Consider the following 26,866-nt stretch of genomic DNA (forward strand, 5'->3'; position numbering starts at 1 on the left):
TAAACAGCTCTTCTATGAGGTGACCTCAACACTATTGACAATGGAGATCATTATCCCCATTATACAGATGGGGAAACTCAGGCGCAGCAAGGTGATGTGACTTGGCTAATGTTACCCAGCAGATCAGTGGCAGAGTTGGGAATAGAACCCAGATTTTTGGTGTTATAGACCTGAGCTAAGGCTACACTGCCTTCCTAACAAGCAGGTGGATTTCTTACTTCAAGTTTAGTTTAAAGACGTATTATCACTACAGGCAACCTATCTTTCTGTGGAGTAACTGCCGGGGACTATAAAACCTGTAATCTAATGAATGATCAGAGCAGGGAACAGGGAATCTGAACTTCTGCACTTTATTCTTAGCTCTGCCACTGGCTCGGTGTGTGACTTCAGGCAAGTCACTTACCCTCTCTTTGCATCAGATAAGAGTTACAAAGGGATCTCACAAGATGGGGTGATGGGGTAACAAAATGGTGGATGAAATTCAGTGTTGATAAATGCAAAGTAGTGCACATTGGAAAACATAATCCCAGCTTTATATACAAAATGATGGATTCTAAATTAGCTGTTACCACTCAAGAAAGAGATCTTGGAGTCACTGTGGATAGTTCTTTGAAAAACATCTGCTCAATGTGCAGCTGCAGTCGAAAAAGCTAATAGAATGTTAAGAAGCATTAGGAAAGGGATAGATAAGATAGAAAGTATCATTATAATGATCATATATAAATCCACGATATACCCACACCTTGAATACTGCATGCAGTTCTGGTAGTCCCATCTCCAAAAAAAGATATATTAGAATGGGAAAAGGTACAAAGAAGGGCAAAAAATATGATTAAGGGTATGGAACAGCTTCTTTTTGAGGAAAGATTAAGAAGACCGGGACTTTTCAGCTTGGAAAGGAGATGACTACGAGGGGGCTATGACAGAGATCTATAAAACTGTGACTGGCGTGGAGAAAGTGAATAGGCAAGTGTTATTTACTCCTTCACATAACACAAGAATCAGAGGCCACTCAATGAAATTAATAAGCAGTAGGTTTAAAGCATACAAAAGGAAATACTTCTTCATATAATGCATAGTCAACTTGTGGAACTCATTGCCTGGGGATGCTGTAAAGGCCAAAACTATAACAGGGTTAAAAAAAAAAACCTAAATAAATTCATGGAGGATAGATCCCTCAATGGCTATTAGCCAAGATGGTCAGGGATGCCACCTCATGCTCTGGTGTCTCTAGTCTCTCATTACCAGAAACTGGGCGTGGCTGACAGGGGATGGATTACTCAATGATTCCCTGTTCTATTAATTCCCTCTGAAGCACCTGTCATTGGCCACTGTCAGAAGACAGGCTATTGGGCTAGATGGACCATTGGTCTGACCCAGTGATGCCATTCTTACGTTCAGCTTCCTCATCTGTAAAATTGAACGTGTAGCACTCTTTCTAAACACACTGGGCTATTGTGAGGAACAATTAATTGATGTTTGGAAAATGCTCTAAGATCCTTGGATGAAAGGAACTGTGCAAGTATAATCTTGTTTTGTGTGCTCAATGGCTGTCACAATTCCATCAGCAATCAGTCTCCTCTTTGTCCCTGCCACAGAATGATACAATTCTGCATTCAGGAGGGATGTATGCAAATACAAGCTATGAACAGTACCTCTTCTGGAACCTGACAAGGACTTTTGAGCAGAAATTAGTTGTCACCTTAGGAACTAAGAAATGGGTGGATTTGAATGATATTATCTTGCAACAGAGACACAGTCCTGGCTGGCAGACAATGGATAGGCCTGATCTGGAGTAATCATTCATTCATGAACAGCCAGGGGGATCAGGGCACAAGGGGATTGAACTTGCCTCTGGCTTCCTTTTTTTCCACTTGGTTAAATTGTGTGCATAAAGGTGCAGATAGAACTTTGGAAGAAAGCCACCATTCCCTCTGGTAGTTCTAGTTTAATAAAATAATTACAGTGAAAGCCTTGTTGGGCCATTGTATTAGAACACAGTTTTGTCTTGCTTATGGGGTCATTGTGTGTTACCAGCATGTTACAGAATTGTGCTACCGCCTGTAAAGTCCAGGGTTGTTGTAAAGATCCCATAACCCAGTCCCAACCAGCCTTGCAAGACCAAACCGATTACAGCATTGTACTAGGGGCTGTATTTACACCTACTAAGAGAGTGCCCCTGCTCCAGAGAACTTAAAATCTAAATAGACTAGAGAGATAAAAAGGAAGTATTATTACTCCCACCTTACAGATAGGGAATGGAAGGACAGAAAGACAAAGTGGGCTTCCAAGGTCACATAGGAAGTTCGTGGCAGAAATTGAGCCCAAATCTCCCGAGTCTCAGTCTAGTGCTATAACCTCAAGACCATCTTTCCTCTTTGCCACATTGTAATACAGTACATTTCACAGAAGAGCACTTCTCGGGGCTGGCACCTTTTCATTCCAGCCTACCTCCTGTCCACATGCAGCACTTTGCTATTTGAAATTCACCAGCCGCTAGGTCAATGTCCAAAACACAGTCTTATGGCTTAAAAAGCTGCCCTAGAAAGGCACCAGAGATATATTTTTATATATATTTATTGCAGTTTTTTACAGAGAATGTGAATGTTTGGGTCACATTGCACCCGCGAGTGCTAAAGGAGTTGGCGGGTGTGATTGCAGAGCCATTGGCCATTATCTTTGAAAACTCATGGCGATCGGGGGAAGTCCCGGACGACTGGAAAAAGGCTAATGTAGTGCCCATCTTTAAAAAAGGGAAGAAGGAGGATCCTGGGAACTACAGGCCAGTCAGCCTCACCTCAGTCCCTGGAAAAATCAGGGAGCAGGTCCTCAAGGAATCAATTCTGAAGCACTTAGATGAGTGGAAAGTGATCGGGAACAGTCAGCGGTGGACGTGTTATTCCTTGACTTCAGCAAAGCTTTTGACACGGTCTCCCACAGTATTCTTGCCAGCAAGTTAAAGAAGTATGGGCTGGATGAATGGACTATCAGGTGGATAGAAAGCTGGCGAGATTGTCGGGCTCAACAGGTAGTGATCAATGGCTCCATGTCTAGTTGGCAGCCAGTATCAAGTGGAGTGCCCCAAGGGTCAGTCCTGGGCTGGTTTTGTTCAATATCTTCATTAATGATCTGGAGGATGGTGTGGATTGCACCCTCCACAAGTTTGCAGATGACACTAAACTGAGAGGAGAGGTAGATACGCTGGAGGGTAGGGATAGGATACAGAGGGACCTAGACAAATTGGAGGATTGGGCCAAAAGAAAGCTGATGAGGTTCAACAAGGACAAGTGCAGAGTCCTGCACTTAGGACGGAAGAATCCAATGCACCGCTACAGACTAGGGACCGAATGGCTCGGCAGCAGTTCTGCAGAAAAGGACCTAGGGGTTACAGTGGACGAGAAGCTGGATATGAGTCAACAGTGTGCTGTTGTTGCCAAGAAGGGCAATGGCATTTTGGGATGTATAAGTAGGGGCATTGCCAGCAGATCGAGGGATGTGATCGTTCCCCTCTATTCGACATTGGTGAGGCTTCATCTGGAGTACTGTGTCTAGGTTTGGGCCCCACACTACAAGAAGGATGTGGAAAAATTGGAAAGAGTCCAGCAGAGGGCAACAAAAATGATTAGGGGACTGAAACACATGAGTTATGAGGAGAGATTGAGGGAACTGGGATTGTTTAGTCTGCGGAACAGAAGAATGAGGGGGGATTTGATAGCTGCTTTCAACTACCTGAAAGGGGGTTCCAAAGAGGATGGCTCTAGACTGTTCTCAGTGGTAGCAGATGACAGAACAAGGAGTAATGGTCTCAAGTTGCAGTGGGGGAGATTTAGGTTGGATATTAGGAAAATATCACTAGGAAGGTGGTGAAACACTGGAATGCGTTACCTCGGGAGGTGGTGGAATCTCCTTCCTTAGAAGTTTTTAAGGTCATGCTTGACAAAGCCCTGGCTGGGATGATTTAATTGGGGATCGGTCTTGCTTTGAGCAGGGGGTTGGACTAAATGACCTCCTGAGGTCCCTTCCAACCCTGATATTCTATGATTCATTATAGTACCCTGAAAAAACTTTTTATAATTTACTAAGTGGAGCTGCCTGTTGGCTGGTGAGCCAAAACTTGGGTACATTATGTTTTCATAGCAGACTTTTAGTCTAAAACCAATTTAGCATAGATTCAGGAAAGCCAACAATAAGAAAGAACAAAAGCCAAGTCTCCTTGAGAGACTACAATGTGCATCTCCCTTCTATACCGGGCAACAGAAGCAATGAGAACAAAACACTTGCTGTTTTAGCAGGGTTCTGAGAAATGTAAAGATGCAGCAAAAAACAAAACAAAAAGCACAACAGTTTCAGGCTAAATACCCCAATACAGAAATCGCAACTATGCTAAGAGCTGGCACAGCGGCTGCAATTTTTCCTATGGCTGTAATCTCTATTAATTACAGCAAACGTACAGTTTGTAAGAATGACGCTGCAGTACTATTACCGTTGGACAACGATGGTTTCTTTTTTTTATATAAGGAGGCAGATTTTTTTCACCCTAATCATGGTTCCTTGCAATAGAATCTAAGGGTCCAGCCTTGGTTCAGCTGAGATAAATGGACATTTCCATGAGTTGCACGGACACTAGTTAAAGCCACTATTAATCCTTGTTCAGATGATTTTCTTGCCTTCTGTGCTATTTTAGGCTGTTTCTAGATATCATTTGCAAGAAGGAGCTTTGCAGAACCCCGTGGAGATGGGCAAAATTTGAGGGTGGCTTAGGTTTTGCAAAACTAAAACCTGAGGTTATTCCTAGCCAGGTCCCATTTCATTTGAGCCCCCAAATCTGACAGAGACTAGGAATAAATGGTTCTGGTTTTGACCCATTATTTAGTACTGTTCTATGCTCGCATTTCCCCTAGATCAGCAAAAGGTTACAATGTGATTTTCTTTGGTCTTTTCACTCTCCTGAAACAAGAATGTCTGTGCCAAATCCTTTCAGACCAAGGCCTGGCACTGACCAAGGATCTGACTGACTAATATGTTGTTTGATTTGGAGCCCCTATTTATTATTTCAGCTGAAGTGCCAATATTAGAAGTTAACATTCAGCACAGCAGATGGGGAACTGGCGGCAAAACTTCTGTCAGTGATAACAGGACTTTCATGCTTCACTTCCCCAGGGCACACTGAATGTTCCCCTTTTAAATAGTGCTGGGCAAGAATGCCTCAGGGAATTTGTGGCAACAAAATTGGTTGCAGCAGAAACTCATCATGATGCTCTGGATGCCAGACTGGACATGTAACACCTATTTCATTTTTAGGAGATTATTTTCTAGTAGCTCATGGAAGACACATGTCCAGGTACTGAAGTTCGAGTGCAAAATGCCCAGCAGAAAATTCCTTTCCATCAAGGAGAGGAGAAGATCTGGGGGTGAATAATATCATCCGAAGAGCAATGCTCTGACGTGACAGAGTTACATCTGACCACAGTATCATCCAGTGATCAGACCTTAGACTCAAAAGAGATACTTGTTGAGGGGTCTGAGTCTACAGACCTCATCAATTAGGAGGCAGCTGGATCTCTCACTGCCTCTGACTGGTGTGTGCTGGAAACTGCCACACTATAAATGTGCCTCTCTAGAATCCCCTTGCTGTACTGAGTGTGAGAAGAAGCTATGCAACATGATCACTGAATGACCTGGCTCTTCCTTCCTGTCTCTCCCCTGCGTTTATCACTCTTGATAACCGGGGAGATGTAGCTCCTACAAGTAAAAGTGGAGGCTATGTGCTTGTTGCAGGCACTCTCCGTTAATCCTGATACACTGAGACTGACCATGACACACAAACGCTGCAATAGTTTGACCTTTTTCCTTTATGGCCCATCCTGTTTTGTAAGAGCTGCAAACATAAAAAAACTTCTCTCTCAGCCCTGCCCTGTCTCAATTAGGCAGCACCAAAGAGATAGAAATGTAAATGACTGCCATACAGGACATGCTTGGAGAACACTTGCACTGGTATAAAGCCATTTACACTTTAGGTGCTTGCTAGGAACTGAGTGGAATGACAGAATATACAATACCAGACACTCCCCAATATCAGGGGCATGGTGAGTGTGTCTTAGTCAGGTGTACTGGTGAAAGCAGTTTGAGTTATTGGCTTTGTCAACACAGTGCTGCAAAATGGTGATACTAAGGGCTAGGGGACTATGCATATGACAGCTGCTCAGTGAAGAATTATGAAAAATTGGACCACGTTAATGCATCTGTGACATGTTCTTGATGCCCCTGCTGAGCCACTTCCACATCAGCTTGTTTGGGGATGTGGGTTGGAGGAGCAGGGACATGCAGTGGTGAAAATTTGATCATAATGGGTCAAACACAATGTTGCTTCAGTTGTTTACAGTATTTGAGCACCTCATTATTCCCATGTAACAGAGGGGGAATCGAGGCATAGCAAGATGTTGTCCATAATTACACAGGAAGTCTGTGGCAAACCCAGATCTCCTAAATCCCATCCAAATTCCTTATATGCAGCACTACCCCTACCATCAAGAGACTTGCACAGCTATACAGCACCACAGAATTTGGCCCACCGTAACAATCATAGTCAGACAGTAATAACACCTGGATCTTACCTAGAACTTTTCATCAGGAGATTACAAAGTGCTTTACAAAGGAGATCAGTGTCATTCGCCCCGTTTTACAGATAGGGAAACAGAGGCACAGACCAGGGAAATGACTTGCCCAAGGTCACCCAGAAGGCCAGAGGCCAAGCTGGGACTAGCACCCAGGTCTTTGGAGTACCAGTTCAGTGCTCTATCCACTAGCCCACACTGCTTCCCACTAGTGTGCGGTCATGTAGTGCAGCCTGTATTTGGAAATACACCAAGACTCTACATTGTTCCCCTGTTTAGTGTGGACAAGAGAATTCTGTTCCTATCTGAGGAGAGGCAAATCTGAAGGGGATAGTTTGCCATCTGTTTGCTGCCTGGTATAAAGTGGGGCAAAATATTTTACTGAATCAGTAGCTGTTCAATGGACATATATGTGGTGATATATGAGACCAGACATGCCTTTTATTTCCTGCCTCTTCTACAAGCAGGCATTTCTCTCAGCCTAGTCATACGATCAGATCAGTCACATGACCCTAGTGGAGATTACACAGCTCTCAGAAACCTGGCCTTAAAGAGGGCAAGGCTGCAGAACAGGTGTTCTGGGTTGTGCCTACCTTTAAAGGATCATCACAGTCTGTTACAATCTCTAGCACCCAACTTCATATCTGGCATTTATGTCTACAATAGGCCAAACCAAAATCTCAAATCCCAACATGACCAGGATTTGAGGAAACTCAGACCTAGATACAGCTTTACACTGTCCCATATCCATGTAATGTAACAAACCTAAATCCAAGATCCAACACACCCCCATCCAAACTCTGGGGCTCCAGCCCAACTCTCTCCTTAATGTATCGAGATCCTGTAGTGGGAATTGATCAGCTGCTATGAGTATTATACTTTATGTCTGTGTATATGTAGTTACTAGGTAAGTTACCAGGAGATGGCACTCAAGAAAATACAACAGAGTTCCTGGGTTATGTGGGACCAGTTAAGCTTGACGTGCAATGCAAGCAGCTGCCTCTGGGAAGCGCTTTTCCTCAGCTCTCAGCAACAAGTAAAACAAATCCTGTATCCAAAGTCAAATGCAAAGCAAACAGCCACAGTCTATACAAAACAAGGAAGTGAGGTTTCCTGACACCTGAGTATTTCAAAGGAAACTAAGGCTGGCTTACTGCAGCTAGTCCCAAAATGTTCTCTTGCATCAGGACACAGCCACTTCCCTTTCAATTCAGCTTCTGAAGCCAATGAGTCCAAACACCTCTTCCTGAAGAGGAATCATCACCAGTAAGCCTAGTCCACCCCTTCTCACATTAGTTCCCATGCGGTGCCTCTGCTGAGGAAAAACACCTGCTAACTTCTTGGTCTGGAATAAGACTTTAACCCTTCCCTGGACAAACATGGGACAAGCTTCGTCCATCCCTCCCACATATACAAGGTTATGAAAGCTGTGATGCTTTATTGGCCAGCACCAACTGGCACCTGCATTTGCCACTCTTTCTTCTCGGGGCTGAATGTTGGAGAACTATGGGAAACTCACAAAGCAGGCAGCTAGTTAATCTGCCCCATAGGCAATGAGTACTCATGATCAAGGAATGAGACACAGATAAATGTCCCTTTACTGCTTATCGTATGGGCCACTTCCAAGTTGGAGAGCCACCTGGCCTCGCACTGGACTTGGTCATCGCAGTATTCTGATGGCTTTATTCAAGGCTGCAGGATTGCACCACTGATGCCCAAGGCTTCATGTGTTTGCAGGGCTTTATTGTGCTCATTATTTCCATTGGCTCACACAGCATCTGAAGCAATGGGTGTTGTGTATGTGTCTGCTACTCTGAATATTCCATGGCCCTTCAGGCTGAGAGACAGAGAGAGAGAGGGAGGTGGGGGATGGGGATCAGAATAGTTTGCTTACCGGGTCCTGAAACATCGCACAGGCCAGCTGCCATCCAACAGTTGTGGAATGACAGGAATGATCAGGATCAAAGGAAAAGTTCACCATCCAAACCTGCCAAACGTTATGCGGGAAATTACAACCAACTCAAAGCTGCGGAAACTCGCATCTACTGCTGCAGACCATGCAGTACCGTGGAAGCCTGGGCCTGCCCTCGAGTTCCAACGGGAACTGGTTCAGAGAAACTTCATCTGACAAATCCTGTTCTTCCTTTTTAATCTTTTACTCCACACTCCCAGTATTCCCCCCGGCAGGCGCTCATCCATCTTTCTCTCCAACAACAAAAAGCTTCTACAATGAATTTAGTATTGCTGTTGATTAAATGAGGAGATGGACATTAGGAAGCAGAGAAAAGTGAGTTAATTTTGCCTGCTGAATATTTTAGGGAAGTGTAGCAGCCTCCTTTTCATTTTTCACCTTTCTGCTCTCTGTATGCAACCCCTTGCCCATGCCTCTCTAATATTCCCTTGAGCTCTGGTAATCACACAAGGAACGTTCAAATCAAACCCAAGTGATGCTGTTTTTCAACACTGACCTTGAAGGTTACTTCCACCGGGATACACACACACATTACAGATCTCTCATTGCAAAGCTGCTCCTGGGACATATCATCATGTTCCCCATTAAAAAACAAATAGAAGGAGAAGATAGATTTCACCAGAAATGTTGCTCTTCTTCAGGCCCCGTCTTGATAGGCAAAATGGTTCTTTTCTGCAATTGTGCTCATTCAATTGAGTTAGCTTAACCTGATTGAAAAGCCCTCTTAAAGCTAGTTAAGACAACAGCTAACATCTTTTAGATCATTTATGCTGGTCCTGTTGCATCCCAAGCTCCTCACAGCGTACAATATAAGTAACTCAAAGTATCTAAAGGTGTTAGTCTACATCTTCCTAAGCGAGTGTTCAGAGCATCTCCTCAGCAACACAGGCTACCATGAATACTTCAGACCTGTCCTTCACGCTGTGAACTGGCCTCTCATACAATTTCAAATCAAATTCAAGGTCTCGGTCTTTATCTTCAAAGTGCTCCATGGCCTGGGCCTAGGATATGAAGATAGCCAAAGGTGCTGTGATGAAGACCATGATCAACAACTGTGTTCATTTGGCCCAGTGGAACTGTTTGCAGTAAGAGAAAAAATTATCTGTGTGGGAGACAGAACTTTCTCAGGGGCCTGTCTGAGGCTGTGGAATGAGCTCCTCCAGGAACTAAGGACCATCACAAACCTCACCACCTTTCACTCCAAGTAAAAGTACATTTCTTTGACCTTGCCTTCTCTTGTATTAACACATAAAAAACCTAAAGCCCTACCAAACCGAGAGACGCCACTACATATGATTCTATCCTGGGGCAGAGGGGAGGATGAAAGAACAAACAATATGGAAGAGATGTGAAGTCACATTGCTTAATGCACTCTTGGAAGGACTCCGATATTATGGTGATGAGTGAGGTGTAAGAACCTATATAGAATAGAACAGAAACACTTGGGTTTGGTTCTGCCATAGTGACAGACCAAAATACTCATTTTTACCCTTTTTTATTGTAGTCCCATTGGAGATTTTAGCATTCGGACTATAACTGTGTGGGTACTTTTTAATTTCTATTAATTAAATTGAGAAAAGTTCCCAAAATCTGAAGCTGATTTCTGGAGAAAGATTCTAAAAACAGACCTCAAGACTGGCACGATGTGGAAGGAAACACCCTTTGTTCTAACCTTGTTAACATTTAAAACCAGAATTCATTTCAATGGGTATAGCAAGTCCATGCTGAATTTTGACCTTTACATAAAGGAAGGACCAGCTGCAGATCGTTGCACACTCTGGGCCAGGAGAGAGGTAAAATTTTAAGAAGTACTTAGACTGAAAACCAAAATTCCTCCTTGCGTTAAACAGAAACCTGGATTCAGCCAGATCCTTTCTTGTTTAACTCAGGTGCAATATCGCATCTCAACCATTTTATTCTAGGCAACAGTTGATGAATGTAATGTCAAAAGGTATTAGTAAACATCTGCCCAGCTCTTAGATTAATAGGGGGAAAATAATGGAGGTTTTAAAATGGTCATATTTTCTAATTATGGCAGATGTTTTTATTTATAAGCGTAATAGGGGGGAATGAAAATCATCTGTGACACCAAGTCAATATATACAATAAAATCCAATCATTTAATGGCATTACACTTGGCTAAGGAATCACATTGACAAAAAGCACCCAACTCCTGAGTAAGGGCAATTCAGCTGCTAGTATGTACTTCATGTAATAAAATGATTATGAATAATTTTACAATAAATCACTTGGAAAAGAAAGCACACCCCCATTTGGTACATCAGAACGCCTCTCACATGCTAATGGAGAGCCTGATTATGCCAGCCCAACCTTCTGGGCCTTGGGTGAAATTTGTCCCTGTGTGGAGGGTCAACACAGGGTCTATGCAGCACTGAAGGCCTCAAAATAGGGCGTAAGTGGGACTTCAGTGCCGCATACAGTGAACAGTACCGTATGCCATGAGCAGCCCCATTGCTTTTAAGGTAATATTCAAAGGAGGAAATTAGCCCCTGTGCAGAAAGACAGTATGAGGCCTGTATGCCACCTAAGTGCTCCTTTCAAAAGGGCTTGACTGGGATTTTGATTGTCCCTGCTCTTAGTCAGTTTGGATAAAATTCACCCCTGTGCAAAGGTGTTGCCTATGCTAGAAAGTTGCATCACATTAACTATACCAGTATATCCCCTACTGTGGAAACAGTTATATCTGTATCAATGTACATTATTGGTATAGCTATTCCAGTACTGGAAGGGCAATAAGCTATATAAGCTGTATAAGGCACTAGTATAATGGTAAAACTGTGTCTGCATTTGGGGTTATACAGGATAACTATATTGGTAAGAAATCACACCCCTAATTGACATAGTTATCCTGGTACAAAAACTGTGTGCAGAGCCTAAAGCCGGAAGGATCAGGCCCGTAACCCTTCGTGTAGCCGTTTAGTATGCACCCTAACATTCTGCCTTTTCAAAGTACTTTGCACCGAAGTAGCTGGGGTAATAAAATACGTCCAAGCTGAGGCTTACTGTACTTTTGCTGTCGTCAGCTGTGGCAAAACCAGCTAATGCTGTAAACTCTGCCTCATGACGGCTCCTTAACTTTACACCTACCAGTGGCTGTAAACTATCATGAGCACTTCCATGGGAATTATAAGATCTTTTGCCAGAGAGATAAATAAAAGAAAATTTCAAACCTCTGCTATGTTTACTCCTCCTAAGAGAGAGGAAAATGCCCATAAAACTTCTATTAAAACACACATGTCTTCACTAGTCATTAGTGCTTGTTGGCTAAACTCGGAAGCTAACGATTATTCTGCCCTTACTAGAAGGTGCCAGTGCAGTCATTAAAGAGCTGCTGGGGTTTAAACAAGCATGGGAATAACTGAGTCTCTTTTAAAAGGCCATTAAAATAGAACTCATCAACCCTCCGGATTCAAGGGGGAGATCAGAAATTTTATAACAAAGAAATTTCTCTGATGCGCTCCCTACTTCCCTGAAAAATAGGTTTCATAATCCAGCCAGGTCCTCCAATGCCATTGCTTTGAATACATATACATAGTAAAGCAAGTAAATGCTACTTTTTGTATGAATGACACGGCAAGGTCCTGTGCAATAAACAGAATTTGGCTCACACCTATGCATCTGTATGGCGCTGCATGAATAGTCATATCTGAGCTGTTTAGGTCAGAGCTATAGGGTCTTCACATTCAAATAAGCAAAGCTGAAATTGACAGATGTGTAAAGTGTGATGACATTTAGTTTAGCTGTTCAGGTTCTGATCTAATGCCCACTGGAATGAATTGACTTCCATTGACTTCAATGGGTTTTGGATCAGATTTTTAAATACCACTTTTCACTGTAATCTTGTCAGATTTTCCAAACTAAGAAGGTTTGGACCTGGTCAGTCGGTTTTTAATGGGAAACCTCAGAACATAGTGAAACTATAAGTGCAGCAGAAAGTAATACTGGTGTCACAATAGCTGACACTCTCCGCTAAGTCTTGGCTAAATCGTTGCCTTAGCAGGTGCTACAGAGCATGGTGCTACTGTAGATGCCATTTTGCAGATGGAATATAAATAAAGAGGATCCTAACTACTTGTGATCCCATGCTATTTTCCATAAGTCCCATATTTTCCATGTTAGCCCCAGACTCCTGGTCAAATTGCACCTTTACTTTTAATTGCATTTCACATGTCTCATCTTTGACCCCTTTGGCATGGTTCCTTTGGCACTGTTACAATAGTGGCTGTGTTCTATGCCCAAGGTGGCTTTACTTTAACAGCAAGCGAAGCTATTCCTCTGTGCATGTGAACATAATGGGCCAGCATCATACCCCAGGATCCACATGGAGTGGACTGTCTGGGCATGGACCTCCTCCTTCATGTTAAGGCAGGATCAGTCACCTCTGTGATGGGGTGGATAGAGGTGAAATAACTTGCCCAGGGTCATGCAACAGATCAGTGGCAGAGCCAGGACTAGAACCCAGGTCATTGGATCACATGGCCTCTAATAATAGTGTTTGCTCCTTAGTCCTTTATGACTGAGAATACTGCAGAGCCCCTGGGTAGAAGAGCATTTTCCATCACCCAGTGCTGATTCTTCCATCAGTTCAGGTGTGGCATGAACAAATGTCAAAGGAAATGCTGTCTCCTCCCTGTCTGGCGGAAGCATTGTGGTTATAATAGTGCCAGGGAATAAAGGGGATTTTTCAAGGAATGACACAAGATTCTTAGTGGTACAGAGAAAAGTTAACGTGCTGGACTGATATTCCCATTCTTCTGTAGCTTTTTAACTTCCAGATGAAATAAGATTTTTCTCTTTACAACATCAAAAAAGTGGCAACAAAAGGTTGGCAAACCTATTTGGTAGCAAGCCACAGACCTGTGCTGCAAATACAGAATTTTGTAATAGCAAACTGGCTTGACAGAACAGTGCTCTCCGATAGCTGCAAGATTCATTTTCCAATAGCTATAACATTGTCGTTAGCAAACCACTTTTGAAAGCCACATATTCTGATAGCCAACTGCTTCAGCAGGCCAAAGGAAAAAAAAACTTCTCTGGGACATAGTGCAAAAGGTTGATTTTTCATTTACTTACATATCCAGTACTCACAGAGCTACTGGTGATAAATTTTAAACATCTGGCTCAGGCAGTTGACTGGAAAAGCGATAAAATGCTCAGCTTTGACTGAATGTAAGACTTGAATTTCCATTGTGGCAAGAGGTAAAAGTAAAATATAAATGCTAGGAGGAAATAATATGCCTCTCTTGGGCCAAATGCTCCAGATTGATCTTTATGGAACAATCGTGCTTATGGAGATTGGGTCAGAAATGGTGCTTTTACCTCCTCTTTGGCCCTTCGTCTCCTTCTTCTCTAACTCATCTTCCTAGCCTTTCCCATCTGCCTACTTCTTTCTTTCCCTCCCCTCACCATGCTAACCACTTCTGCTAGTATTTTCCACTAGACCATGTGACCCAGTTCTTCAGCAGGGTTAGATGCCGTAACTCTGCGGATTTCAATAGTGTTATGCAGATTTACACCAGCTGAACAACTGTCCCTGGGTCTTTAATACTACTGTGGATATCTGGCTGTTACACAGGGATTCACATTTTTTAAATGCAAAAATCAGTGTGCATAGGAGCAACAGGGATGGATCTAGCTACATTAAGACTCCATAACTGATGGGCCGTTCTCTTTCAGCCCTCTCCCTTGTGAGCCATGTAGTTCATTGCCACCTCCCCCCTTATCTACACCCCCTTCTTCTGACAAAAGCCCCACCTTGCTGAGATCCTGCTTTAGGTAGAGGATGGCTGAGTATGACTCCTTCTAGAATCCGTCAGTGCTACTCATTGCCTCCACCCGAGGTAGGCCACAGTAAGAGACACAAGCAGCTCCTTGACTCCCATGAAAAAGGCCACAGTCTTTTTGCAGCTCCTGGCAGCCAGGGTGCTGGTTTAGATCCCTTCTGGGGCTGCACATTGTGTTGCCACCAGACGACAGGATCACAGAGCTATGCAAAACTTTGGTTACAAACTGAACATCGGTCCAGATTCAGCAATATTGGCAAACTTGGGCCAAGTCACAGTAGAATCAGAGCCTGGGTCGATTTATGTTTGAGGAGTGGAAACTGTGCAAAACTTGGTGGCTTTGCATTGTGTCCATTAGAAATATGTGAAACATTTGCAAGAAATTTGAGCTGTGAAAATGTTACGGCATTCTCCTCAGTGAACAGTGGTTAATAACAGCTCATCACCCTTGAACAGGTGCTATCAAAAAGGTCTGGAAGAGCAGATGTGAGAGACACAGAAAGGGGAGGCCTCTGCTGTTGAAAGGCTGAATTCTATACTCAGGGATCATATGGTAAAATGTGAGTGAAGGCCAAACTGGAACTCTCTCTGAAGAGGCAGCATCATGCCCTAGGAGACAGAGAATTGGCCAGGAAGTGAGGAGACCAGCGTTCTCTTCCCAGTTCTGCCAACAGCCTGATTGAGTGATCTTGGGCAAGTCAATTCACATCTCTGCACCTCAATTGCTTCATCATTGAAATGAGGATCCTTTGTAAACTGCTTTGAGATGTACTGTTGAAAAACACTAGCTAGGTAATATTTATTATTATTATGATAAGATTAATCCTTACAAGAAATCAAATTAATGGAAAAAAATCCTGCAGACCGTGACCATGTTTGGTTTTTATGCTGAGGTGTTGCACTAGATCATAGCCCAGATGCAACAAATCACTTAAGGCACAAGCTTAACTTAAAGCATATGAGTGGTTCTATTGAAGTCAGATGCTCATGAGAGTAGCGTTAAAGTTAAGCATGTGCTTAAATGCTTTACTGGATTAAGGCCTCTAGGAGTATTTTCACATATTATGACAAGTTCACACTTGGTGCTGTTGCTTGCAAAAATTCTGTGACATTCTTTGTTGACAGACAGGACCCACCCTTTCAATTTAAAAGATTACAACGTGAAATATTTTCAACCTAAACTTTTGCACTACAGAAATGTGGGAAACGGATGGTTTTGAATATTTGTCTGACATGTAATTTTCATAATATTTTTTGCAAAATTGCAGCATTCCTAGGGGCTCAAAATGAGATAAAATGAACCTTGTGGAAAGTTGTGTGAAAATTTCCCCACAAGTTTACACAACTCAAGTTTTCACCTGAAACCAAGCAAAATGTGGCTGTTTTGGTTGAATTTTGCTTTGAGACAAATTTAGACCCAGTGTAATAAGATACAGCCACTGAAGTCAAGAGGTAGCACCTGGTCTAAGTCTGGACTTGAAGCTAAAACTCAAAATGAAACTAACACTACTGTGCGCTCTTTGGGGCAGGGACTGTCTTTTCATTATGTGTGTTCAGCTCCTGGCAGATCAGGATCCTGACTCATGACTGGGCCTCTAAATGCTACTGCAAATTCAATAAATAAATCAATAATAATAAATAATGAGGTGCAAACCCTAAGATGTGAGATATGCAGGAACCAAATCCAAAAAAGGATTGTATGAGCCTTTGTGAGCCCAAACCACTGAAATCCATTCAGCAGTAGTCAGGATTCTCCTATAGGGTGCAATTCACCCCTATGCCAAGGGACAGCACAGAGGCTGTGTGTTGCTTAAGCCCTCAAAATAGAGCTTGAGTGGGACTTAAGTGGGCCATAGACCTTGCTGTGGCCCTCTTCACCGTGGTGAATTTCACCATTGGGGCCCAATCCAGCTCCTATTTATGATCATGTTAAAATCCCCATTGACATCAATGGGCGCAGGGTTAGATTGTCCAACTGTGAGCTTTCTAACTGGCTTCAATTCTGTAGGAGTGCTCAGGTCCTGGAGAGTTACTCATGCCAATTGTTTTGTTCTAAAACACTTTAGGGAACTGTCAGGGTTCCTTCCCACTCTGAACTCTAGGGTACAGATGTGGTGACCCACATGAAAGACCCCCTAAGCTTATTCTTACCAGCTTAGGTTAAACAGTTCCCCAAGGTACAGATGTTGCCTCGAACCAGATGCTGCCACCACCAAGCGTTTTAAACAAAGAACAGGGAAAGAGCCCACTTGGAGACGTCTTCCCCCAAAATATCCCCCCAAGCCTTACACCCCCTTTCCTGGGGAAGGCTTGATAATAATCCTCAGCAATTTGTACAAGTGAACACAGACCCAAACCCTGGATCTTAAGAACAATGAAAAATCAATCAGGTTCTTAAAAGAAGAATTTTAATTAAAGAAAAGGTAAAAGAATCACCTCTGTAAAATCAGGATGGAAAATACTTTACAGGGTATTCAGATTCAAAACACAGAGGATCCCCCTCTGGGCAAAACCTTAAAGTTATAGAAAACAGGAATAAACCTCCCTCTTAACACAGGGAAAATTCACATAAAACAAAAGATAAACTAATCCGCCTTGCCTGGCTTACCTATACTAGTTGCAATATTGGAGACTTGGATTAGGATGGGTTGGAAAAGATGGATTTCTGTCTGGCCTCTCTCAGTCCCAAGAGAGAACCAACATATAAACAAAGAGCACAAACCAAAGACTTTCTCCTCCTCCCCCGCAAGATTTGAAAGTGTCTTGTTCCCTTATTAGTCCTTTGGGTCAGGTGCCAGCCAGGTTAGCTGAGCTTCTTAACCCTTTACAGGTAACAGGATGTTGCCTCTGGCCAGGAGGGATTTTATAGCACTGTATACAGAAAGGTGGTTACCCTTCCCTTTATATTTATGACAGGAACAATTTTTTAAAAGGCCTCATGTTTTTTCTTCCATTTCTACTACTCTTGCCTGTCTCCTTTGAGATGGATGATACTTGCCTATTTCTCTGTTCTCCCCTCTCTGAATCATTAATGCTTTTTTTTTTGTGGACTCTCTTTCTCAAAATTGCCTTTTTGGAGACACACATAAACAGCTATTAATTGAAATGCGAACTCCAACAATTTCACATTGCACATTCCCAGACCTATTTTATCATTGTTGTTATTTTTATTTAATCTTCTCCTGGGTGTTTGCCCTGATTCTAATCTCTCTCTATGGGTCTTATCTGTATCAATAGATCAACAGCTTCTGGAATCCAAACTTCTCAAGAAGTAGCCTAAGAGGCTTGCTTTTGAGTTGACAGCTTGTGCACCTAATTGATTAATATAGCAGGCCAGCAAAATGTATGATCTATAAAATGGCTTTAATTCTGTTTAAGAGTAAATGAGCTTCAACCCTTTTTGTGTGGGGCAGGGGAGAGGGGTGGTTGTAGTCAGTCTTCTACTTTCCCTTTTTAATGCAGAAATACTTAGTTCAGAGTTAGGAAGGAGGTTTTTGGTTAAACAAAGAAACACTTTCCAGAAGTTGACGATGAGTTGTGTTAATAGTGGGTCCTTCCAAGGAAAGGGGAGATCAGCCAGTATTCATGCTATGATGGGAGAGGAATGGTTCTGGGGCTTGATCCTAGCAGAGTGGGGGATCTGGTAGGGATTCTTAGCCTGATTCTGCCATCCTGATTCTGCCTTTCACCACAAGTACCCCCTATACAATTTGCCCTGTGAGGTTTAGTGACTAGAGATGCTGCCCTAAGAGCAGCACGGGGAAGGAATGGGGCTTCTCAGAACAATTCCTCCCTGCTTGCCCACTTGCTCCAGTGGGATAGCAATGTACAATTATCCCTTACCAGAAAGGTGATGACTGGCACACTTGGGTGGAACCAAGGCTCTGCCTACTCCTTGCCCTCTTTGCCCAATTCTTGCCCTCTTATGCAGTGGAGGGGAGTAGGAGGTGGGCAGTTTCTCCTTATTCCTGTGCACAGAGGCATGTGTGCACAGGAAAAGTTTAATTTCTCCCATGATTGTGCACAGATGCATAGCCTGGGCCATGATCTGTGCCATTGGGCACCCCCATGGAATAAAGTACTACTCGACAGGATTACAGGTGGTAAAATCAGGATCTTCATTATTCCTGCTTGCAGTAAAACAAGCCATCTTCTAAACTGACACCGAATTAAAAGTAGCTACAAACAAAGATTTAGTTTTAGACAAGACAGTTTCTTTCAGCCTGCTCAGTGAAAGCGCCCTTTGCCCTGACTTCTTCCAACCCAATTTTAGACTAAGTGAAAAATGTGGTACCATGAAATCTCAGTGCTAGGCCACCAGGAACACAGAGAGATAATAGCTCAGCAAAATAAAAAGATTACAATTACGTGTGGCTTTGTAAGAAATAAGAAGTGAAGGAGTTAATGGAATGCTTGACAGGGAGACATTGCTAGGACTTGTACAGAAGGATAGACTGAGATAGCTCAGTGCTTATCAGCTGCCTCCTGTGAAAGAACATTATATGCCTAATCTATTCCATATGCATGGAAGCCTACTTAATTCCATGTGGATTATGGCACTGGAATGTCAGAGACACGTGTAATGAAGCTGATCATTCCAAACAGGTGTGTGTAATAAACAAATAGATTGAGTACAATGAACTGGCCATTAATGAAATGAGCAATACAATGGCTGGCAACACAATTAGTTTAAAACAGACTGCAGGTCACTGACCTTTAGATAATGGGACTGGGGTTCCTTTATAGCTTATCATCATAGTGGCCTGCACTGCGTGTCATCACATATACTTTAAGCATGTGTGAAATTTTCTTTCTACAGACTTGTGAATTTTTTGGCTAAATTGTTTATGGTTTAATATATTGCAGAACATAATGAATATGACACTAATACAGCAATGAATTTAACATTCTGCTTTTAAGAACTGAAATGCGGTACATATTCGGAAACTGTATCATTCTGGAAATTAACAAATTAGCTTAATCACCATAACAAGTTACAATGGCATATTTTGTGAAAACAATCATGTTACAATAAAAGCAACTGACAAACCAAAAACCTCAAGGGATTGATCCAACCGCCATTGAAGCTGGGGGAGTCTTTCCATTGACTTTATATGCATTGGACTGAGCCTCAAAAGAGTACATCACTGGTTGAACTATTCTGCTTTTGCAGAGATGGTATTAGAGCATTACCATTCTGTTAAATTACTTTTCAAGCTAATTTGTTCTTTTCTCTAAGGATTTTTGTCTTAAACCCTCTTACCTGTTTAGTTTCCACTGGATAAAAAATTCATCTTCACTTTCTGTCTTGAACTGCTATATAGTGTTACCATGAGCTGTTAAACTGTGGCCTTGTTCTACCCACATGATGGGCTACATCTCACTGCTGAGTGGGTGAAATATTTCCTATGTATATTGAGCCAATTTTTCAAAGGAGAAACCTGAACAGGACCCTGAGATCCTGCAGCTGCATCTATTTATGTTTGTATTTGTGTGCACATAAATTATTAAGTGCTCAGGCAAAATGAGAAACTGAATTCTGGGTCAGATCTTCAAGTGGTATAAATTGGCCCAGTTCCACAGAAATCAGTGGTGGTTCTGGCCCTTACACAGGCTTTGTGCATTCCAGCTTTGGGGCACATTTTAAGAGAATGCTTTAGAAAGCACTACATGATTGTAAGTTATTATTCAGATATGAAGTACTAAAGATCCATTGATTCTCTGTTCTTTTAAACATACCTATTTATCTGTGGTACTTATATGCCCCCCCATCACATAGTATCTAAGCACATCACAGTCTTTAATGTATTTACCCTTACAATATCTCTGTGAAGCAGGAAAGTGCTATTATCCTCATTTTATAAATGGGGAACTAAGGCACAGACAGACACTAAGTGACTGGCCCAAGGTCATACAGAAAGTATGCCTCAGAGCAGGGTACTAGCACCCAAGTTTCTCCAGTCGTAGGCTAATTCCCTAAACACTGGACCATTCTGCCTCATACCTTAAAGTGAGACTTTCATGTCATAGCACTTGGCTGTATTTTGCAAAAAAAATTTTTTTAATGAAATGGGTCCCTAAGAACTTAGACATATTAAATTATTTGTATTATTTACTCCTCTAATGCCAGGAATGTGCGAAGTTCTTTACAGACATGTAGGCTGATCAAGTTCCTGCCCCAAAGAGCTAAATATTCATATGTGATTCAAAATAAAGCATACTCAGATTTTGATTGCAGTAATAAATCGGATTAGAAAGGATTACCTCACAGAAATACAGCACCGTGAGGGGCTGGAAGCAGGCAGCTCTGGGAGAAGGGGCAGCAGAAGCTGGAACATACACAGTTTAAATCGCTCTACCTCGAGATGTACTTTCAGCCTCAGAAAAGAAGCAACAATGAACATAGTACGGCAGGAACAGAGGCACCAATTTAACGATTTTGATGTTATTATAAAGCTTTGGTTTCGTACCATAATCTGAACATTGGTACCAGATGGATGCTAATCAAGCTAAGTACCAGAACTGGGATACTGAGAACTGAGGCAAACAAATTGCACTAACTGAAAGGTGGGCCAAAAAGAAAAAAAAAAAAGTGACTCAAAGGCATAATCCTCACTAATTGTGGTGTTTATCTTTTATTTAGAATTTTTAAAAACGGGCCAGTTTCACCAAAAAAAACCAAAACAAAAACCCCACGAAATTTCCATCTGGACTTGAACATGGTCCTGTTCAAATGGGAGAATCTTAAAAACTTTGAGGGAAGTCAGTTCATGTCAAAATAAAAGGGGAGGGAGGAATTTTTAATTTGGCATATTTTTGATGAAAAACAGACCATTTGGGAGATTTTTCATCCAAAACAAAATTTCTGGGCTATACCTTGGGCCACAACATAATGATGAAAAATTTCACATCAAACTCTCCAAAAAAAAAAAAAAATTGTCACTTTTCTCACAGCTCTGAAGAACCCTGGAGTGATATAGCCAAGGCTAAACCATAGTCATTTCTAGGGTTAATCATTTCTGAAACATCAGAGAGACACAAAGAAAGCCATACCAACATATACAATAGAAAGAGAAAGCTGCGTACTAACGGCATAGCAGGGAAATCACTTATCAGATGTACATTGAAGACCGCATTCAGAATGGAACCCTGGAGTATGCTAAAATGCACAAGACCCTGTACCGGGGCACCAAAGTCAAAAATCACTAAGCTATATACGGTTGAAACCAGCCATGAACAAAGACAAAGTTGGATATTTTTAAGACCATCCCAAGTCCTTTGTTAATCAATCTCATGCAGATATTAAATGAATCTGAAATATTAAATATAAGTATGGAAAGCAATAAACATGTCAACATTTGTAAAAGAAAATGACATTGTACATAGCCTGAACACTACTTTGCACTTATATTACCCTTCATCCGAGGATCTGAAAGGTTTTTTACATTGGGGCTGACAGATAGGTAAACTGAGGCAGAGAGCCATTAGAGTGACTTGGTCAAGATCGCACACAACTGAGTCAGTATAAAACTAAGGACTTCTGGCCCCCAGTCCCCAGCTGTGAGGTTAGATCATGCTGATTTAATCAACAAGGACATCTCAGTGGCAGTACTTAATCTTAAAACTAGACTGAAATTTGTTTAAGAGATTGAAGTAATCTCTTTAAGTATTGTCAAAGTCTCACGAAATAGCATTCTCCCTACGCTGGCTAGAATACAAGGATTTGAGATCAAACGTAGGCCGAGGGTTTGTAAGGTAGTCAGGAGACAGAGAGAGAGACTTACTTAAAATGAAGCATCTTCAAGCTAGCTATTCTGTAGCGCTCAATGAGACTCTTTAAGGAGCCCAGCTGGTCACTCCGGGTACAGAGAATGGTAACATGCAGCTTGGAAACTACTTCAGAAACTCAGCTGGCCATGATTGGTTCTGGGGTTTGGTTGCCTGGCAAGCCAGCACTAACACAGGCTGTGGTGATATTGTAATGCAGATGATGAAATACACACAGGGCCTGCTCTAGGGGTTTTACCATCTAGACAAACATTCACCCCTTACACACCTGCAGTCACTAGCCAAACAATCACTGTATAGTTTGTTGCCTCTGATAGTTTGCTGCCATAGGCTACTGCCTATAAGGCAAAGCTAGGCTGGAATAAAGGAGACAGGATCTCACATTTATGTAGGAAAATCAATGGAAAAACTCACACTAGGAAAGCCGTTGATGTAAAAATGGTCCAGCTGTTAAACTGGTGCCTTCAATCAGTTTTAGTGCCCAAATCAGTCCTCCCTTTTATTTAATCACTAACTAATTAATTGGTAGATCTAGGCCAACATCAGATCACTGATTTGGAGCCAGCTGAGATTTTGGTGGGGTGGGGTACAAAGATTTGGCTTTGAATCCCTTCACTGAAACGTACACTTAGAATTTTGATTGTGGGTTGGATATGAAGCCAAAGGGGTCTGCTTATGGTCGCCCACTGAAATGTGGCTGAAATCCCACATGGTCAACAAACTATTCTATTTTATGTACTTATCTGCCCCCCATCACCGTCATATCTGACCATCTCAAAATATTCAATGTATTTATACTCCTAACACCCCCGAAAGGTTGGGAAATGCTATTATCCCTATTTTGCAGAGGGGAAACTGAGGCACAGAGCGGCTTAACGATTTGCCCTAGGTGTCGCAGAAAGTCTGCGTCAGAACAGGGAAGTGAACTCAGGTCTTGCAATCCAGAGGATTGTTTTTCTTCTCTCATGAAGCTTTGGCCCAAGATGGCAGAAATCTCACAAAAGCAGCTGATCCTTAAGGTTTCTGCTATCTCAGACGAAATCTCATTAAATCAGCTTGTGTGATCTTGGTGCTGCTGAACCCTAGCTCTGATTCAACTTCAAACCTGAGCTCTTAAACCCTGACTCAACCTTATCCAGATCTAGATACAAACACCATCTCTCTGGCCCATCCTGGCATATTTCAATGATTTATACATGGTGCCAACTTAGTATACAAGACAACAATATATACAAATTTTCAAAACATGCGGCCCTTTGAATGAAGATTCACTAGCTGGAATTCCATGGTTTGCAGTGTGCTGGTCAACTAGATGCAGCTTCAATAGTAGAGATAGAATGCAAAACAAAACTTCAGGTATTAATAACACTTCCCTTATTTTGGGCCAGGGAGAGAGAGTTTGGAAATCTGAACCAAAATCCTGGTCCAGAACACCCCAAGCTTTGGAATACTTGATTCAGTATCTAGATCTGAATTTTGTAACTCAAGCCCATCTCCAACTAGTAGATATAGGAAGAGGATACAGGAGTCACCAGTTCTGAAGAACTGTTGTCGTCAACGGAGCAAAATAGAAAAGTCATCTAGAAAAGACTGTGTAGGCACAGAGAACAGTCTGGTGACATTTTAAAGTCAGAAGGCAATGGCTTTAAATAGAGAGATGAAAACCACCCTGAATATGCTGAGTAAGATGTATTAGAGCAAGAAAAGCTGTACATTGCCAGAGATGGGGGGGGGGGGTGGGTCCTTGTATCTAAGGAAGTTTTACAATGAGGCTAGATAACAGGTCTGGGATTCCAGCTGCAGAAAGTTTATAACATTTATATGGCTGATAAATTGCAACAATTATGATTTTACTGCAAAAGAGAAAACATACCTCCCTTTAGACCGGGGAAGAGACAGTATTAATCTCACACCTCCTTACTACTGAGATATTTCTATGAATCCCCATTAATATTTTAAAATCAGAATTAATAATAGGGATAAATGGCAGCTTGTGTGATGAATGAACAACAGGAAGCACCAAACCATAGCATACATGCAAAAACCCCCCTCAAAACACAATCCTCTCCCACCTCTCCCAGACCCATACATTAAAAGGCAAAGAAGCCATTACAGACTACTGGACTAAAAGGAGTTAATAGAAGTACAATACCTAAAGCAGCCTGTGGACATGGAAAATATGAAAATAAAATGTCTACTAATTAAGTGAGTCTTGAACAGACTGCTAAGATTGTGAATCATTTGAGGGCATGGTCCATGTGTATTTACCTGTCTCTAAAGTACCTGTCACCTTTTTTGTGCGATATGAATAATGAGCCATCATCATTTTAAAGCAATATCCAAGCATGATAATAATGCATGCCTTAGTGACTGCCACAGGACCAGAAAAGGGGAGACACAACAAACTACATAGGTACAAGGAGCCACAAGACATTGAAACCTTGGTGATAGTGCAGGTCCTGACTGATTTTTGAAATAAATGATGAAGGCTTGCTGACAGGCAGGCCGACTGAAAGAAACATCTATCTATCTATCTATCTCAAAATGCCCATGACACTGTGGTCCAGAGGAACTGCATGCAAAGTCACTCAGAAACAGCACCAAAGGTTGCGTTCAAGACTCAGTCATCATTACCTATCAGGTAAACCAGTAGTACCATGCAACAGACATCCCGCAACAGATTGTTTGATGGTGCTTTCAACTAGTGTGCAAGATCTCCCGGGGTTAAATACTTACTTTTGATACTTGCAAACCTGTATGATAAAGCTTTAAAAGGAGACAGACAGCTGCTTCAGAAAACCATGATGCAACATCAGACCGTGCTGCTTACACAGGCATTGAGAAATGAAGGTGAGGAAAATAAACCCTGACTGCTTTTCATAACTCCACAGCAGGAAGGTCAGGCTGCTGTGTCCAAATCCTTCCACAGTAATTTAGCTTCATACAACAAAACCTGTTCAGTGTGCCTCACCAGAGTCCCCCAAATGCCATAGCAGAAGGATGCAGTGTTGCTGTAGCTGTGTTGGTCCCAGGATATTAGAGATACAAGGTGGGTGAGGTAATATCTTTTATTGGACCAACTTCTGTTGGTGAGAAAGAAAAGCTTTTGAGCTTCCACACTCTGTAAGCTCAAAAGCTTGTCTCTCTCACCAACAAAAGTTGGTCCAATAAAAGATATTAACTCACCCCTTATCTCTCTAATAGCAGTCGGGTAGCAATTAGACACAGATGTAATAAAGTTCCACACACAAAGTCCCAAGCCGAGAACTCTGGGCAGGCACCAATTGGCACTTTGGTCCATTTGCCAGACACCCCAGAGAGACCTGGGTCTTCATTGTTTTTTCTTTTCTTTCACATTGTCACACCGAAACAGGGATAGCAGCCTAAAACACTGAACTAAAATAAAACCTCTAATGCGGGAGTTGGGGTTATTTATGTAGGAAGAGGTAGCTAATATTTTCAGCCTGTGCAGTGCAATCCAGTAGCAGATGGTTAAGGATTTAAGTAATGGAGGTAATTTCTCATCTATTAGATATTTTCTTCTGTTGATGCCCGATTTTCCTACAAGCCTCGAAGTCCAAATCCACTCAGAAAATACATTATGGGGAGGTGTGGAAGCATTGAACAAGGCATTTATAATCTCATTTCTTCAGGGTAAATTCTGCTCTCATTGACATAATCTCATCAATAGAAACTCTACTTGTTTCCCAGGGTAAGAACAAAAGTTGGCCCATAATTTGGGGCTCATTGAGCTTCCAGTGTAAAACAAGGGAGATAGTGTCTCAGTTACCAGTGAGTCAGAGAGTCTCAGTTGCCAGTGCCCTTTTCAAAATTTCAACCTGAACTTTAGGAAAGAGTAGAACCACAGCCTCATCCAAAGCCCACTGGAGCCCATAGAAAGGAGTGAATCATAAGTGCTCCAGTGCAATGCACAGACCCAGGAGGTTCTAAGATTTCAATCAGACTTTTGGGGGATAGTCCAAACTGAGCATTAAGTACAAACTCTGTGAAGTTGGCCAAGTACCAACCAGCTCGCTTTTATTAGTCTCTCTGAAATAGCCATTTTTTATTTATATGATAGCCTAGAAGAACATAGTGCTGTACAGAATCCATCCCACTTCCAAAAGCAACTGAAAGACCAAAATATAATCGTTTATAATCATTTATCTTACTGCTTTATATAGACACAATACATGATGGCGTGGGATGGCCGTGTAACTCACAAGTGGAGAAGCTTTGTAATTTGTCACGTGGGTATCACCTCTGAATAGGCTCACCTTCATATGCACACCCATATATTTATAAAAGTTTTAGGTGCTTCAGTTTTGGGTGCCCGGCTTGGGACACAACTTAAAGGGCCCTGATTTTCAGAAGGCAGCTGCTCTGTGTGTGTGTATGTATGTAATGATACAGAGACATATTTCAAAACCTTGACATATGTGTCTATAGTTTTAGAGTCTTCATTGAGGTTTTGACGTGTGTCTCTATTTTATTACTTTTACATACACACACGGCTTTTATTAAAATATAGTTAAAGCAAAGAAAAGGGCAGAGGTTTGAATATTTTAAAAAGTAAAAATACAAACAAAGCAGAATTTTTTTTTAAAATAAACCCTATCTTTGCTCCCTGCCATCCCTCCAAAGCACCCACTAATAATTTGGTAGAATCACGTTGTGCACATCATTGC

At 42.0% G+C, this 26,866-nt stretch overlaps 1 protein-coding gene and 1 long non-coding RNA gene across 12 annotated transcripts in view; one reads left to right on the forward strand and one right to left on the reverse strand.

The window, feature by feature from the left end:
- Nucleotides 1–26,866, forward strand: part of LOC142073160 (uncharacterized) — a 130,757-nt gene that overhangs the window by 52,857 nt on the left and 51,034 nt on the right. The window lies entirely within an intron of this gene.
- The window catches only part of KCNMB2 (potassium calcium-activated channel subfamily M regulatory beta subunit 2), a 234,427-nt gene that overhangs the window by 40,689 nt on the left and 166,872 nt on the right, over nucleotides 1–26,866 (reverse strand). The window contains exon 1 of one of the 10 annotated variants that reach the window (XM_075132102.1): nucleotides 8,509–8,528. The exons of the other annotated variants lie outside the window; for them this stretch is intronic. The gene's annotated coding sequence lies outside the window, so the exon portion shown is untranslated. Of the gene's footprint in view, nucleotides 1–8,508; nucleotides 8,529–26,866 lie in introns of those variants that run through there. 10 annotated transcript variants of the gene reach the window in all.

Source organism: Caretta caretta, chromosome 9 (assembly GCF_965140235.1).
Source record: "Caretta caretta isolate rCarCar2 chromosome 9, rCarCar1.hap1, whole genome shotgun sequence".
Lineage (NCBI taxonomy): Eukaryota > Metazoa > Chordata > Testudines > Cheloniidae > Caretta > Caretta caretta.